Raw genomic sequence first — 17,484 nt, forward strand, 5'->3', positions numbered from 1 at the left:
CTGAAGACAGCTACAGTGTACTTACATGTAATAAATAAATAAATCTTTAAAAAAAAAAAAAAAGACTGCATTCTATTGAGCCACGATGGCATCCACCTTAAATCTTAGCTGTTTGAATTCAGAGGCAAGCAGATCTCTCTGAGTTCAAAGTAAATCCATCTATCTCGAAGTTTCAGGCAAGCCAGATCTACATAGTGAAACCCTGTCTCAAAACAAACAGAACCCCCAACCTATCCTTTCATAAGAGGTGACTAAAAGAGCAGGCATTGTTGATAAAAAGAATCAAGTCGTCATATAAGCACTTAGCATAAGTAGGAAATATCATAATTGCTTACTGGATATTTATTATTATCATTTCCCTTAAGTTAAACAATAACTTTAGATGCTAGCAATTGCTCTTATTTGTCGAGTCAATCAACAAAAAAAAAAAATTCAGTATGTTTTAACAAAAAATTAATCATGGAATGAGGAAATCTGATTTTCCCAAAGCCCATCTTCCCCTTTCATTGCTGCTGTCCCTGTGATCCTGGCTGAAAAACCACCAGGTCCCCAGGTGGAGACAGTAAAGAGAAGCATGCCATTGGAGACGTGCGGATGCCTAGAGCACACTTCGGGGAGGGGGGCGGTAGGCAATGGATGCCAGTGACAGCCAAACTGGGAAGAGCCTCCAAGTACTGGCATTCATAGAAATGTGTCAGTCGGCCTGATTTGCTCCTGGTATTTAAACTCCAAGAACTGCTGAGGCTGAACATTCTCTTCAGAATGACTGGAATAAGGCAAGCTCTGTGTGAGACATTTTTGGTCTTGCTAAGGTCAGCGTGGTGGGTTCTGACAAGTGCTATGGAGATGCAATGGAAGAAGAAGAAGAAGAAGAAGAAGAAGAAGAAGAAGAAGAAGAAGAAGAAGAAGAAGAAGAAGAAGAAGAAGAGGCAGCAGCAGCAGCAACGAAATGCTTGTTTCCCATATGCAAAATTAGAGAGGTGAATTCAAGATAATGAATTTGGATAAATACCAATTTAAAGAGAAACTTTAGGATATAGAGTTGAAGTCAACCAAGTCCAAATTCTTGAAGAAAAAAAGCCAGGAGTGGTGGCCTATGCTCATAGTCCTAGCACTTGTGAAGTAAGGGCAGAAGGATCCAGACTTCCAAGTCAGTCTCAGCTACCTAATGAGTCCAAGGCCACCCTGGGCTACATGAAACCCTATCTCAAAAAACAAGAATCAAAACCTTTGGTCCCGTGTTTGTATATGCATGTGTGTGCATGTGTGTGCATGTGTGTGCATGTGGAGGTTGGAGGTCATCAATAGGTGTCTTATTCAGTCACTCTCCATTGTGTTCTCTAAGATAGTGTCTCTCTCACTAAACCCAGACCTTGCCCATTCAGCTAGGCTGACAGCCCAGCAAACTCCAGGGATTGCATCTTCCTAGTGCCGGGAGTGTGAACCTGGATCGTCAGCTCCTGCAACAAGCACTCTGCCGGCTGAGCTGTCTCTCTGGACCCAGACGAGTTCCTAAAACCCATCTCTCTTGGACAGTTAGACTGTTTCCGTATAGGGAGATTTCTTTTCATCATTCTAAGCCTTTTCTATCTTGATAGAAATAAATATAAAATTCATCTTTTTTATCATACACTTGAAAACATCATATACTTTAAGTTAATGGAGCTGGAAGGTGTGTGTTATTCTAGAGTGGAATTGGGGAATTAATTTCTACTTAGGTTTTAAGCTTGTGTTTTTGAGACAAAATCTTGCTATACAGCCCAATGTGACCTCTAACTCTCTGCCTAGTTATTTTTAAAAATACATTTAGCATTGATTTTTAACACAACAGGAAAAAACATTAGCATCGAGTTTTAATTAAGTACAATTGGAGGAAATTACTGATAATCTGATATGCTTAAAAGTGTTACAGTTGCAAACCCAAAGAGGCCATTTCAATACCCCATTTTCTTGTTCCCTTAATAAAAATATAAATGATTTGTCCAATATTTATTTACACACTTTACCAGTTTTTATTGATAATCTGGTATGTGCCCAAATTGATGTCAGGCACTAGGAATATTATTAACAATATAGTCACAATATATTTTACAGTCTAATTAATAATATCACAAAACAACAAGCAAACTATAATGACATCAAAGGATGAAAATTAGAAAATTCTATAATCATATTACAAGAGGTCCCCACAGAGTGAGTACATGCAACAGGGCCTTTGCACCTGAGTCACTTATTAAATTCAGGTTCTGGTTCTGTAATCCAAGGTTGAGCTGATGTTCTGGATTTAAATAAGGTGTCATGCTTTGCTCTTGCTTGATGACAATTCTCTGGACCCATGAACCAATACAACACAATATTAAGAAGCAAAGTTTTGGATTGAGGAGATGGCTCAGTCAGTAATGTGCTTGCTATGCAAGCAAAAGGATGTGAGTTCCATTCCCAAATCCACATTAAAATGTCTGACATGACATAGTGGCTATCACTGGTGATGCCAGCATTAGGGTGGCAGGTGAGGCGTGGAGACAGGAGGATCTCTGGGGGTCTCAGACTCAAAAAACAAGGAAGACTGCACTTTAGGAATGACATGAAGTTGACCTTTGGCCTCCACATGCAGGTATATGAGTGAGCATGCGCATGCATGTGCACACCCAATATAAAGTTTCAGGATATAATAATATTATAATGCAAGGCCCAGAATAAGATCAAAGCTTCTCACTGGAACAATACATGGATGAATGAGCTGCCTTTTCACATAGTTCTAGGTAAAGAACAGGGACAGCACCCAGGATTGCATTAAGTTCAAGAAATCTTCCTAAGGAAGGCAGGGTCCATAATTGAGCCAGGAAAGCATGGAAGACATCTTCGGGAATGAGGCAGGTTGGTACTCCTGGCTGGCACTGATAGGTGTGTTGGCCTTTTCGTGGGTCAGTGTAGGGTCCATTCAGAGACCAGTGCTTGGTTCTGTTGGGCAGCTCTCTTTCAGGGAGACAGGAAAGACCTTGCTGGGGAGGGGGCTTATGGAAAAGCATTGTCTGACAAAACAGTGCCCCAGCAAGAACAGCCCCAGCACTTCCCAACATCCCCACACCCCACCTGATGTGTGTGTGTGTGTATGTGGTGTGTGTGTGTGTGTGTGTGTGTGTGTGTGTGTGTGTGTGGTATATGGTGTATGTGGTGTTTGTATGTGTATGTGGTGTGTGGTATATGTGTGAGGTATGTATATGTGTGTGTATGTATATAGTGTGGTGTGTGTGTGTGTATATAGTGTGTTGTGTGTGTGTGTGTTGTATGTGTGGTGTGTGTGTGTGTATGGTGTGTGTAGTGTGTGGTGTGTGTGGGGGGCATGTGTGTGTGTGTGTGTGTGTGTGTGTGTGTGTGTGTGTGGTATATGTATGCTATTTATCCGTAGTAGTGCTGAAATGATGATCTCAAACACGCTGGTGAAGCACTCTGCCACAGAGTTACTCCCCACCCCCCAACCCCCACCCCCAGCCCTTATACTCATAGATGTGAGCACACAGCACACAGACAGGACTTTGGTTTCTTGCTAAGGCTCTGAGCGCAGTTCTGGGCTTCCTGTGTTTCAGCTCCTCTGATACTAGTTATACACAATAGGAAACTGGGGCTAGGGCTGCAGAGATGGCTCAGCAGTCACAAGTGCAGCCTGCTCTGCAAACGGCTCGGTTCAGTCCCTAGCCCCACAGCGAGCTGCTCACAACCACCTGTAACTCCAACTCCAACTTCCGCAGCACCTGCACACACAGGCACATAATTTAAAATTTTCACTTAAAATAATGATAACTGTAAAATATTGAACATATATCTTAAAACCTAGAATCTTAAAGCTGGGTGGTGATGGTGCACACCTTTAATTCCAGCACTGGGGAGGCAGAGGCAGGTGGATCTCTGAGTTCAAGGCCAGCTTGGTCTACAGAGTGAGTTCCAGGACAGCCAGGATTGCAGAGAAACTCTGTCTTGAAAAACTAAACAAAAACAAACAAACAAAAAAACCTAGTATCTTAAAAAGTAGTATAATTTTATACTGCCAGAATGTTTACAATTTGTATCTATACACACCTACATGTAGAATATGCATTTAATTCAGCTATTTTCTTCTATGTATAATGGAGAAAAAAGAAAGAAAAAAAATGTAGGTTAAATAATGGGCACCTGTGGTGCTCGGCTCCCCTAAGCTCACTGACTCCTCTCAGAACTCTGCAGGCTTCTTTTCATTCTTCCTAACTCTAGATATCCCTATATTAATGCACCTATATTATTCCTTATAATAGTTTAAACATAATATATATACAGTTCCTTATTGACAATTAAAAGTTAGTTTGGCATGATGTACTAACCAGAACCCCGGAGTTCTTGTCTCTAGCTGCATATGTATCGAAAGATGGCCTAGTCGGCCATCAATGGAAAGAGAGGCCCATTGGACTTGCAAACTTTATATGCCCCAATATNGNGGAATGCCAGGGCNAAAAGAATGGGAATNGGTGGGTAGGGAAGTGGGGGGCGCTATGGGGGACTTTTGGGATAGCATTGGAAATGTAATTGAGGAAAATATGTAATAAAAATATTAAAAAAAAAAAGTTAGTTTGGGGCAATTGTCATTATGCCCTGCTTAAGAAGCTGGGAGTCAACCAGCTATTTTGGCATAAGGTCATAAGGACAGGTGATACTCTTGTCCTCGTTAGCCTTGGACATGTGCTATGTGATATAGTAGCCATTAGCCACTTGTAGGAACTTAAATATAAGTTTCAGTTTATTGAAAGTAGATAAAATGAGCCGGGTGGTGATGGTGCACACCTTTAATCCCAGCACTCGGGAGGCAGAGGCAGGCAGATTTCTGAGTTCGAGGCCAGCATGGTCTACAGAGTTCCAGGACAGCCAGGGCTATACAGAGAAACCCTGTCTCAATCCCCCACACCCCACAAAAAAAAACAAAAAACAAACAAACAAAACAAAGAAAGTGTACTCACATACATTAAATAAATAAAGTACATTTAAAAATGTAAAGCTTAGGTCGAATCCACTGTCTTCTGCGTGAGATACATTTCGACCCGGAGCTCCACCATTAAAGTACCTTGTGTATTTACATCAAAAAAAAAAAAAAATGTAAAGCTTAGTTCTTCAGTTCCAAATGTATGGCTTGTGATTGCTGTTACTCGGCAAAGACAAAGAACGTCACCATCTCTATGGAGAACCCTGTGTCCTCAATTGCCAGATGGTCTGGTACATATCCCTAGCCACAGATTTTCACCAGAGAAGATTTTAGAAAGAAGTGATTGAAAAGTACAATGTTTTAAGCATGTGGCGTGACTCTGAATTCTGGATTCACCATTTGAAGGCTTTGTGAGCTGAGGGTGGTTGGTTATCAGATGTTCCTGCCCCAGTTTTCATTACTAAGTGGGGACAGTGCCTTAAAGTTGTTGGAAAGACTAAATCATCTGGGACTGGTGAGATAGCTCCACAGGTAATGTACCTAACTCCATGTCTTTTTACCTGTGTTGGATCACCAGGCTCACACACACACACACATACACACACACACACACACACACACACACACACACACACAGAGCGGGAGAGAGAGCTAGAGAGAGGTTTGATCAATGAAATTTACAATCCTTAGGATAGTGCCAACTCTTTTCTTTTCCTGCAGAGCTAAGGACCAAACCCAGGGCCTTGCCCTTGCTAGTCAGAGGCTCTACCACTGAGCTAAAACCCAACCCCAGGGTAGTACCAAGTCTCAAGTACTCAGTATATTTAACTACTATTTTTGTATCATATCTTAGAAATCAAACTGGTATTTGTTACTTCATTACTCTGAATACAATACCTGATTTGTATTGTCTTAGGTAATTTCCCATCATCATCTTCTCTCTGCTAGGGATAGGCCTAGGGCTTCATGCATACTAAGCAATGCTTTACTGTTGAGTTGATCTTCTCAAGTGTCTCTTTGCCTTAATTCTTTTCTCTTGTCCTGTCTAGAATTCTGGCCGTCTCTCCTTTGTGCCTTGTCATTTTATCTTCTGTAGCCTTTGAGTCGGTTTGCTTTTCTGTAAAATGAGGGGACAAAGAGTGTCTCGTAAGCCAATTGTGAGGAATGAATGAGCTAGGCTGTGTAAAACATTTGATTTGGACCAGCAGCATATGTGTGTCAGCTATTTTTAACACTCCAGTGATGGTTCCTTATTCGTTTTTAGCCCGTGGAGATTTCCTTTAACTTATTAGGAATCTTTTATAATAATTTATGTACTCTATTAAAATCAGAAGCTATTTGTCTTTTGGTTGCAAGCAGTGATGTGTATTGGTTTCTGTTCAGAACGTTTTCTTTTCCCATGTTAACACCTTTCATGAATCTTTCAAGATAAGACTATAATGTGTGCAGTAGTTTGATTTGCATTAGGTACATGACTGAGAGTCTTGAAAAATAACCACAGCTTTCAAAAGTAGAAGTTTCTTTCTTACAAAAAGTAATGAAATATAGACAGATGAGGTCTCTGCTCTATATGCTTCTTCTCCATGATAATCAAGGGTCCATACTTCTTTTAAGTCCATCAACTTTGGCTTCCATCTCATGATTCAAGATGGTTGCTCTAGTCCAGCCATATAAGTGCTAGCCAACAGAGGAAATGGATAAAGACAAGTATGTTTCTTCCTTTCGATAGATTTTTCTAAATATCATATATGCCATTTCCTATTGGCCAGAGCTCAGTCACATGGTTCTCTGTGATGCGATGGATGGTGACATTTTGGTTTGTTTATTTATAGACAGATTCTCATTATATAGCTTAGGCTAAGTGTAAACTTGTAATCCTTCTGCCTCAGCCTTGTGAGTGCTGATATTAGAGATGCACAGCCATGCCTGATCATTCATAAACATCAAACAAGAACACAGACACAGAGGGATCTAGCAGTCTGGCCCAGTGCTTCTGTTGTAGCCTTGAGGATCTTCTATTCTCCCTATCTTGTTCACCTTGAGGGAAAATGACTAGATCTCCTTACTAGGGACTTATCCACGGTTACTGGAAATCCTATACCCGCAAACCTCTTATCCCCACACATTACTAGTCCTGAGAAAAGTGAGACAGTGAAGAACAGGCCTGTGTCTGATTCACTGCTACAAACACTCAAAAAATACATACGAGAGTTTTATTTTAGCCCAAGGTCTCACAAGTTTCAGTTCCTGATCTGCTGGCTTTCTTTTTTTTCTCCATTAATTAATTTATTTATTCACTATACATCCTGATCACAGACCCTCCTCCTCACAGCCCCCCCACAAGCCCCTCCTCCCTTTCTCCCTCCCCTTTTCCTCCAAGAAGGGGATGCCCACTCTGGGTACCAACCCATCTTGGTACATAAGTCACTGCAGGGCTGAGCACATCCTCTCTCACTGAGGCCAGACGAGGCAGCCCAGTTAAGGGAGCAGGATCTACAACCAGGCAACAAAGTCAGGGAAGACCCCTCTCCAGTTGTTGGGGGATCCACATGAAGACTAAGCTGCACGTCTGCTACATACATGGGGTGCGGGGCTAGGTCCAGCCCATGTATGCTCTTCGGTTGGTGGTTCAGTCTCTGAGAGCCCTCAAAGGTCCAGGTTAGTTGATTCTGTTGGTCTTCCTGTGGAGATGCTATTCCCTCTGGGTCCCTCAATCCTTCCCCCAATTCTTCTACAAGGCTTCCAGAGCTCCATCTAATGTTTGGCTGTGGGTCTCTGCATCTGTTTCAGTCAGATGCAGGGTGACACCTCTCAGGACAGTTATGCTAGGCATCTGTCTGCAAATATAAGAGTATCATTAATAGCATCAGGGATTAATTCTTGTCCGGAGTATGGGTTTCAACCAAGGCAGTCATTGGTTGGCCATTTCCTCAGTCTCTGCCCCATTTTTGTCCCTGCACTCCTTATAGGCAGGACAAATTTTGGGTGGAAGGCTTTGTGTGTGGGTTGGCATCCTTATCCCTCCACTGGGCCCTGCCTGGCTACAGGAGGTGGCCACTTCAGACTCCATATCCTTCACTGCCAGGATTCTCAGCTAGAGTCATCCTCAAAGACTCCCAGAAGCCTCCCCCATCCCAGGTCTCTGGTACATCCTAGAGAGACACCACCACCACCACCACTTCTACCCTGCCACCCCACCCCCTTGCCACTCCCACCTTCCTCCACCCCTCCACCCTGCCAGCTGCTGATTTTCATTCACTCTCCTGGTCCTCTTTCAAGGCTCCCCCCACTCCTGATCCCCCCTTCCCATCCTCTTTCCCACCCAGATCCCTCCCTCCATTTGCCTCCAAAGACTATTTTACCCCTTCTGAGTGAGATTCAAGCATCCTCCCTCGGGCCCTTCTTGTAATTTAGCTTCTTTGGGTCTGTGGATTGTAGCATGGGTATCCTGTACATCATGGTTAATATCCACTTATAAGTGAATATATACCAAGCATGGGTTTTCGGTCTGAGTCACCTCACTCAGGATAATATTTTCTAGATCCATCCACTAGCTTCTCGGCTGGCTTTCTTGCCTTTGGCCTATGATGGCACAGTACATCCTGACAGGAACGTGTGTCAGAAGTGCTTACCTCATTTCGTGGCTGGGAAGTAAAATGAGAAAGAGAGCCAGGGGTGGCTAGAGTTCCAAGACACCCTTTAGTTGCATGCCCCTAACTTCCAATAAGCCCCACCTACTAGCACCATATTCCAGGAACCAAGCTTTAACACAGGAGATTTCAAGGGATATAGCAGATCCAAACTATAGCAGTACCTACTCAATAAAGATGCACATAGTGCCTGCTCTACGTCAAGAGATGTTCTGGGGGGTTTTATATATGGAATATGTTGAGTTGAGTCTCCTTAAATTTCCCTATAGCATCTCACTACTGTACAATGTGACTTTATTTGGTTTCGCGTTTCTCCGTAGGTAACGACATGACGGAGTTATACTGGAGTAGGGTGAGCTCCTAACCCGGTATGACTGATGTCTTACAGAAAAGAGAGATCTGGTCATGGAGCATCTACACAGGAGACAGGCCAAATTAAGCTTAGAGTCAAGGATCTGTGAGCATCCCAGGAGCAGAGCTTCCCTCTGCCACTGTCCCAGACACCCAGCCTTCAAAACAGGGAGGCCGAGAACTTCCGCTGTTCAAGCCACTGCAACTGCAGTCGTTTGTTCTAGCAACCCCGGCAACCTTATAAAATACACCCACTCGTTTCCGTCTCAGTAACTTCCTGTGAGGTAGCTGCTGTCCTCCCATTTCACAGATGGCAAAGCCGGAAGTGCTGCAGCTTAGAAACCCAAAGCAACAAGGGAAAGTTAGGAGGGAGATTAGGAGGGAGGGAGGGGAAAGTTTTGAAAGGTTACCCTGTGGGCTGGAATGCAGAGAAAGAATCAAAGAGCAAGGATTTTAATACAGCCTGTGAAGAGAATGGTAGAAGGCCTGAGATCTATAAATAAACAACCAACATTTTCATTTTCAAATGTGTGAAGGTTTGGAATAAAAATGACCTTCTCTCAGGAAAGCTCCCTCATGTTTGATACTTGAAGGCGTTTTATCATATTTGGAACCTGAAGCTACAGTTCCTAAAAGCTCTGATTTTTCAAGATAGATTTCAGTATTATTTGAAGACAGGGACTAACCATGGTCACTTGCTCCATGAGTGTTATTCTGCAAGGTTTGGATTTTATGCTCATGCGTTCTATAGATTTGCTTTTATTGGATGAGTTAACACTTGTCCTTTAAAAGTTTCTTGTGCATCTTACATCAAGTGTCATATATATATATATATATATATATATACACACTCACATATATAACTGAGATATGCATATGTCATACACAGAAGGAGCACACACAGGACATAGCTGAAATGCAAAGGCAGAGGCAGTACACAGAGATGATAGGGCTCTCTATCATCTTCTGGGATGCCGCATATACACTATACCAGAGACCTTCATATAGTTCTGTATCAACAATCAGAAGTACACAAGGATCTTTGGATGGAGACAATGGAAGCACTTTCTGGGACTTTTTGGTTTGTGGTCCATATACGGTTAGAGGTTCTGCTACCAACAGAATTGTATAGTTTAGCCAAAGGATATGGAAGAGTTCTGTTGAGTTAAACCATAGCTCCCATCTGGGCAATAGAATTCCTCTAGACAGGGACTAGCAGGTGAGCAAGTCTTGGGGTGCCCATCAGGGGGAAGTGAGGCTGCTCTGAGGCAATGGACTGGGGAGGATTAAGAGTAGAACTTGAGAAGCTCCAATCAGTGCTTCTTGCTTTCCTTGCTTTCCTTTGACGAACAGTAACTGAGAAGAAGAAAGCCAAGCTGCCTACCCCAAGAAGGATGTGTCTGAGTGCTCCAGGATACGAAAACCCAGTTAGCAATGAGCCAAATCCCGGGGAGGTGAGCCGCCATCACTAGAGGATGTGGGAGTTGAGGAAGAATAGTAGAGAAAGCACACTCTAAATGCTGTCTGTACACACACATCGAAAAGTAGATTTGCCTTGTACAATAAGCGGCTTGACAAATAACCGTGGCACTCAAGTCTCCCCTCAGGAAAGACTTGCTGGGTCATCCCCAAGGTTTAGGAACTCTTTCTCAATTGTGGTGGACATCACCATGAAAAAAATTTCCCACTGGGTTTCTGCCTGGTACCTTTCTGACAATTGGCCTATTGAGAGCATTCTATGAATCCTACATCAAATTGCTACAGGAGGCAGGCGTGATGGCACATATCTGGGATCCCAGTCCCTGGGAGGCAGAGGCAGGAAGATTACCATGGGTTCAAGGTCAGCCTGGGCAACATAGCAAGACTATGTCAAGAGCCAAGTGATAACAAAACCACTGCTGGTTTTATGCCCGCTGCCCGACTGTGCACTCCAGTGCAAACACAGTGGAAGCTGTGTGTGATTTTCTAATAGCTATTTCACCCAGAACAAGATTTGAGTCATATTTCAGATTCTCATCCTGCATGCCTAGATGTCTGGAGCATTACAAATGTGCTTTGCCTAGCTAATTTGCATTGCATCCCTTCTGGGTTGCTAACAACCAGGCAGTGTATATAGGGGAGCTGAAACTGGCTGACTCCAGAGCCCTTCCTTGATTTATGGATGATCATCTCGTTATCTGGTTGTAATCACTGTGTAAGGCTGACAGGACCACTGTAGAGCTAGCGTGACTTCTTACAGAAAGGGCAATAATCATTAAGATAAATCTTGTCTCGGGTTGTAGAGGAACGAAAATGACCTTGACTTGCCAAGGAAAGAATTACTTAAGTAAATTCCGTAAGTAAAAATGTATTGTGTTCCAGCAGTGGAGTTTAGCACACATGAGGTCCTGGATTCAATCCTTAACATCAGAAAGCTAGTAAAATACAGCCAGTCCTGTAACTGCGTGCCTAAACTCCCAGCACCTGTCATCTGAGACGGGGGCTCAGGAGTTTTTGTCGGTTTGTGTCTGGTTTTTTTGTTTTGTTTTTTTTCCAGACAGGGTTTGTCTAAATATCTCTAGCTGTCCTGGAACTTGCTCTGTAGACAAGATTAGCCTAGAACTCAGAGATCTGCCTGCCTCTGCCTCCCTAGTGCTGGGATTTAAAGGTGTGTGTCATCACACCCAGCTGTGTTTGTTTCTAACCTGAGCTATGTAGCAAGTTAAAGGCCAGCCTGAGCTATATTGAGGCCATGTCTCAACCAAACAAAACAAGAATGTTGGCTTGAAAAGAAAAAGCCATTTTCACAGACACACAGGCCTGCGGCCTGCAGCTGTGAGGGCCTGAGTGCTCAGGCTGCGGTAGTGACTCAATGGCCTGCCTGTGTGTGCTCCTGTGCTTGGAGTGTGTTTGGTTTTGGTGGATCCAGGGACAAAGAACTGAGGTGCTTATTTTACATATCAAAGCAGACCTCCTCTCCAGGTTCTCCCAGCATCCCTCAGTCCCTACCTGGCATACCCTAGGGGCTGGGCTGCCCTTCCCCCAGAGTCCTTCCCCCTAAGTAATCCAGACATCTTTGTCTCCCTGCTCTCTCCTCTCTCTACATGCTCCTCCTTTCTCTCCTTTTTTCCTCCCAGCCCCCATGGTGACTTCCCTGGTCTTGGTCCTTGGTGCCAGTAAACTCACCCAAGAGCAAGTTCCCGATAAGCCTGCATTTAATGTATTCTAATCTGTCTTGACTGAATTGCTCCATTTCACCGGCAGAGAAGTTACCTATCAGAGTGGAGCGCAGTTCTTTGCTCTAGGGCTTCCAGTTGGGGTAGCAGAGGTCCCATCAGGTATGTACGATAATGAGAGTGCCAGGTATGTACAGTAATGAGAGTACTCCATCTGTTCTCCTTGCAGCCAGGACAAGTTGCTCTCATATTTAATTGACCAGTTAGTTCTGGAGAGCACACACCCAACCAATTCTGCATAACAAACAACCACAAAACCTCGGTGACAAAAAGACCTAGCAAGTCTTGCAGGCTGTGAGTCAGCCCTGCCAGCTGCTGCAGTTATAATCTGAGCTGTCACTCAGGAGGCAGTGGTCAGTTGAGGGTCAGTTTCTGCTGCTGGTGTTGTCCCAGGTTGTCTGATGTGTTTGAGAGACACCTGGCTGTGGGCTGGTCTCCATGCCTCAACTGGGACAGGCAGTGTCTCACTCACCAATAGACTCATCTTGGCTGGCTCATCTGTGGTAAAGAGGCTTCCAGAACAAGTTGAAACAAGCAAGGCCTCCTACGGTCTGCCTTGAGTTCTTACCTCACCGTTTCTGCTGCGTTCCAATGGGCCGAAGCAAAGCTCAAGGCTCCCTCAGCTTCATGGAAAACATGGCTTGAGGGACACATGAGAACAGAAGCTATGTTTACGTTTTAATGAATGTGCCTGAGAGATCCATAAAACAAACAAAAAAAAGGCCTCTAACCTGATGTCCCCTTGTCCAAGGACAGGTACCTCCTGAAATGCTGCAGCCTGTTTATGTGGGATAACAAGCCGCATGCTTCTCTCCCCTGGTTTGACCTACCTGCTCCGGATGTGTTTGGTCACACGTAGGCAGGTCATATGTGGGCAGGATATATGTCAGGAAGCCTACGTGCCCCCGATTGGATAGAGACGGAGGTACTCAGGCAGGAAGTACGTCAGCATATATGCCTGCCCCTGATTAGACCTGATAGGAAATACAGTGAGTGGCCTTATGAGTTTGCTTTTATAAGCCTCTGCAAAATGTGACTCAGCGGTACTGGACCTAGCCAGAATCCATCGTCCTGACCAGTAATTTAATTAGATTTTGCTTCACATTTGGCTCAAAAAAATGTGGTAGGGGTTTTATTCTTGACCCGTGGAAATGAACAGAAGGTACGAAGAAGAACGTTTGGAAGTTAATATGGAGGAAGGTATAGGAAGTGAGGAATATTTTACACTAATGTACTGTGGGGGCATTCCTTGAGTGGAATGCAGCGTACTGGGTTAATGGAAATTAGAGCTTTCTCAGTTTACCATATTGCTACTCTTTCCCCCAACTCCTTGGTGTGTGTCTGTCTGGTTTTGTTTTTTAAACTATTACTAATTTACATTTTTGGAGACAGGGTGTCATATATCCCATGCTGGCATTGAATTTGATATGTAGCATATAGGATGACCTTGAACTTCCGATCCTTCAGAGTGCTGGGATTTCAAGTGTACACCACCATGCCCAGGTTCTGTATTTCTAGGGATCAAACCCAGGGCTTCCTGCCTGCTAAGAAAGCACTGTGCTAACTAAGCATGAGGGGCGTGTAGGAAGTAGGTCTGTCTGGCTAGTATGTCAGTCAGCATGGGCCTTTGGAAGGAATACCTAGCTCCTGAGCCCCCGTCTTCCTGTCCCACCATGACGTCGAGAACCTTCACTGTAGTGGGCCCCATAGAGTCCTGTGTTTGAATGCTTGGCCCATAGAGAGTGACACTTTTAGGAGGTGTGACCCTGGTGTGGGTGTGGCCTTGTTGGAGGAAATGGGTCATTGTGAAGGAGGGTCTCCTATGCTCAGGCTAAGCCTAGTGGGGCAGTCTCGTTCTGCTGCCTGTGGATCAAGATGTAGAACTTCCTTTTTTCTTTATTTTTTTTAAGATTATTTATTTTATTTATATGAGTACACTTTAGCTGTCTTCAGACACACCGGAAGAGGGCATCGGATCCCATTACAGATGGTTGTGAGCCACCATGTGGTTGCTGGGACTTGAACTTAGGACCTGTGGAAGAGCAGCCAGTACCTTCCTAACCACTGAGCCATCTCTCCAGACCGATGTAGAACTTTCAGTCCCTTCTCTAGCACTATGTTAGCCTGCGTGCTTACAGGTTTCCCACAATGACAATAATGGACTGTTGGCTAGATCCAATTAAATGCCTTTCTTTATAAAAGTTGCTGTGGTCATGGTGTCTCTTCACAGCAAGAGAAACCCTGACTAAGACATCCACCATATGCCCAGTGGCTGCCATGTGGTCCTGCTATGATAGATTGAGATTGGAAACCCAAAGCTGAATTAAACTATTTCTCCCTATGGAGACTGGCAGGAGGATATCCCCCATAGACTCATACATTTGAATGCCTGGCCACCAGTTGGTGGAACCTGTTGGAAAAATTTAGGATATATGGCATTGTTAGAGAAGATGTGTTACTGGGGTGGGTTTCAAAAGTCTATATCAGCCTGGTGCACACCTTTAATCCCAGCAATTGGGAGGCAAAGGCAGGTGGATCTCTGTGAGATCAAGGCCAGCCTGATCTACAGAACTAGTTCAGGACAGCCAGTGCTACACAAAGAAACCCTGTCTTGAAAAACAACAACAACAAAAAAGTTCATGCCATTCTGTTGGGAAAAATCTTTGTTACACTGTATGAAGGTGTGTCTCTTTCTTTCCTTCCTCGCCTGCCTAAGGCACCTTCTGATTGGTTTACTAAAGAACTGAACAGCAAATAGCTGGGCAGGAGAGGAGAGGCAGGACTTCGAGGCAGAGATAGGAACTCTGGAAAAGAATGAGGCATGAGGGATTTGCCAGCCAGATGGGAGGTGAAAGAGACAGGTGCCGGGAATGAGGGGAGGTAACGGGCCACATGGCAGATTAGAATAAATGGATTAATTTAAGTTTAAGAGCTGCTTGGAAACAAGCCTAAGCTAAGGCCTAAACATTCATAAATAAAAAGTCTCTGTGTCATTACTCGGGTGGCTGGTGGGTTGAGACAGTCCTACGATGGTAACTCGCAGTCTCTCTCAGCTACTGTTCCAGCACTATGCCTGCCTGCTTTCCTACTTCCTGTTATGATGACTGTCCAAGTCGGCATTCTATTCTCGTGAACAGACACCATGACCACAGCAACTCTTACAAAATAGAGTATTTAATTGGGGCTGCTTACAATTTTAGAGGTTTAGTCTATTACCATAGTGGGTACCTGGTGGCACACAGGCAGACATGGTGCCAGAGAAGTAGCTGAGAGTCCTACATCTGGAGTCACAGGCAGCAGGAAAAGAGAGAAAAACACTGGGCTGGGGATGGGCTTCTTGAAACATCAAAGCCAGTGACACACTTCCTCCAACAACGCCACACCTACTCCAACAAGGCCACGCCTCCTGATACTTTCTAATAGTGGCTGTTGACTAAGCATTCAGATACAGGAGCCTATGAGAATCACTCTATTCAAACCACAACAATGATGGTGAACTCTAACCCTCTGGAAATATGAGCCCCAAGGTAAACATTCTCTTTTACAAGTTGGTCATGGTGCTTTGTCATAGCAGCAGACAAGTACCTCAAACCTCCCCCTTAAATTGTTCCAACAGATACTGTCATCACAGCAATGAAAAAGCAACATTCACGAGCCCACATTCCGGTGTTAATCACTCTTAAAGTCCTGTCATGTGAAGAGCTGAGTTTTGAAGATTCCTTACATTTAAATCCAAGGTTATAGTCTGCCCAATCTTCTTTTTCTCTTCAAAATCTTCAGAAGTAAACCTTTATTTCCAGTTATTTTATATTTAAGTAAAAGGACTTACGACTCATACTTTCATCAGAAAAAAAAAAAAAAAGAAAGTTATGTTCTTCCAGTCATTAAACTAGTATCTATTCTGTTTTTATTTGCCGAACACTGCAACACATGAATATTTATATAGTTGTGCTGGCTAGTTTTATGGAAACTCAGTACGGGCTGGAGTCATTTTGGAAAGGGGTTCCTCAGTCAAGATTATGCCTACAGCAGATTGGCTTGTAGGCATTTTCTTGATTGGTGATTGATGTGGGAGGGTCCAGACCACTGTGGGCGGTGCCACCTCTAGGCCGTTGGTCCTAAGTATGAGAAAGCAAGCTGAGTAAGCCAGTGAGCAGCACCCTCCATGGTTTCTGCTTCAGTTTCTGCCTCCAGGTCCTACCTTGAGTTCTTGCCCTTTCTCTCCTTAGTGGTAGAGCTTATGAGCTGTGAGTTGTAAGATGAAATAACCTTTTCCTTCCCAAGCTGTTTGTGGTCATGGTGTTTCACCATAGCAATAGCGATCCTAATATATGTGTGTGTGTGTGTGTGTGTGTGTGTGTGTGTGTGTGTGTGTGTATATATATATATGTATTAGTGTTTAATTGACATATCATTTTGCTGTAGGTTAGAGCTACATTTAAGCTAAGAAGTGAGAATATTACTTTATATGCCCCAGTATAGGGGAATGCCAGGGCCAAGAAGCAGGATTGGTTGGGTAGGGGAGCAGGGCGGAGGGAGGGTATAGGGAACATTCAGGATAGCATTTGAAATGTATATAAAGAAAATATCTAATAAAAAATAAATTAATTAAAGAAGTGAGAATATTTTTCTGGAACTGGTGGGACAGTTCAGCTGCTGAACCTGATGACCTGAGTTCAATACCAGGGATCTACATGTTGGGAGGAGAGCTGACTTCTAAAGGTTGTATTCACACACACACACACACACACACACACACACACACCATCGTAAAAACAAATAAATAAATACATCTTTTTTGTTTAAAAAGAAGAACATTTTCCTCTGAAAGACATGTATTTTTGATAGAAATATTTTTTAATACCTTACAGCTTTAGAGGTGAATCATATTCCTGTCTGATCTCACCCCATGTTTCTTACAATTGTCTTTCTATGTGTAGGCTCTTGTGTACTTGGGGAGTGCATTAGTCAGGGTTCTCTAGAAGAACAGACTATAGACTGAATCATAGTCTCTTTCAGAGCACACTCAGGAACCTTTAGGCTGCGTGTGTGCATCTGGAGCTGGTCAGTTTTGTCTCTGAGCTCATTGTTGTGCAGTCTGTGTGCTGAGATGCTAGAAGCTGGTTAGTCCTATCAGGGAGATGCTAGAAGCTGGTTAGTCCTATCAGGGAGATGCTAGAAGCTGGCTAGTCCTATCAGGGAGATGCTAGAAGCTGGCTAGTCCCATCAGGGAGATGCTAGAAGCTGGTTAGTCCTATCAGGGAGATGCTAGAAGCTGGTTAGTCCTATCAGGGAGATGCTAGAAGCTGGTTAGTCCTAT

This window comes from Mus caroli, chromosome 3 (assembly GCF_900094665.2).
Source record: "Mus caroli chromosome 3, CAROLI_EIJ_v1.1, whole genome shotgun sequence".
Classification (NCBI taxonomy): Eukaryota; Metazoa; Chordata; class Mammalia; order Rodentia; family Muridae; genus Mus; species Mus caroli.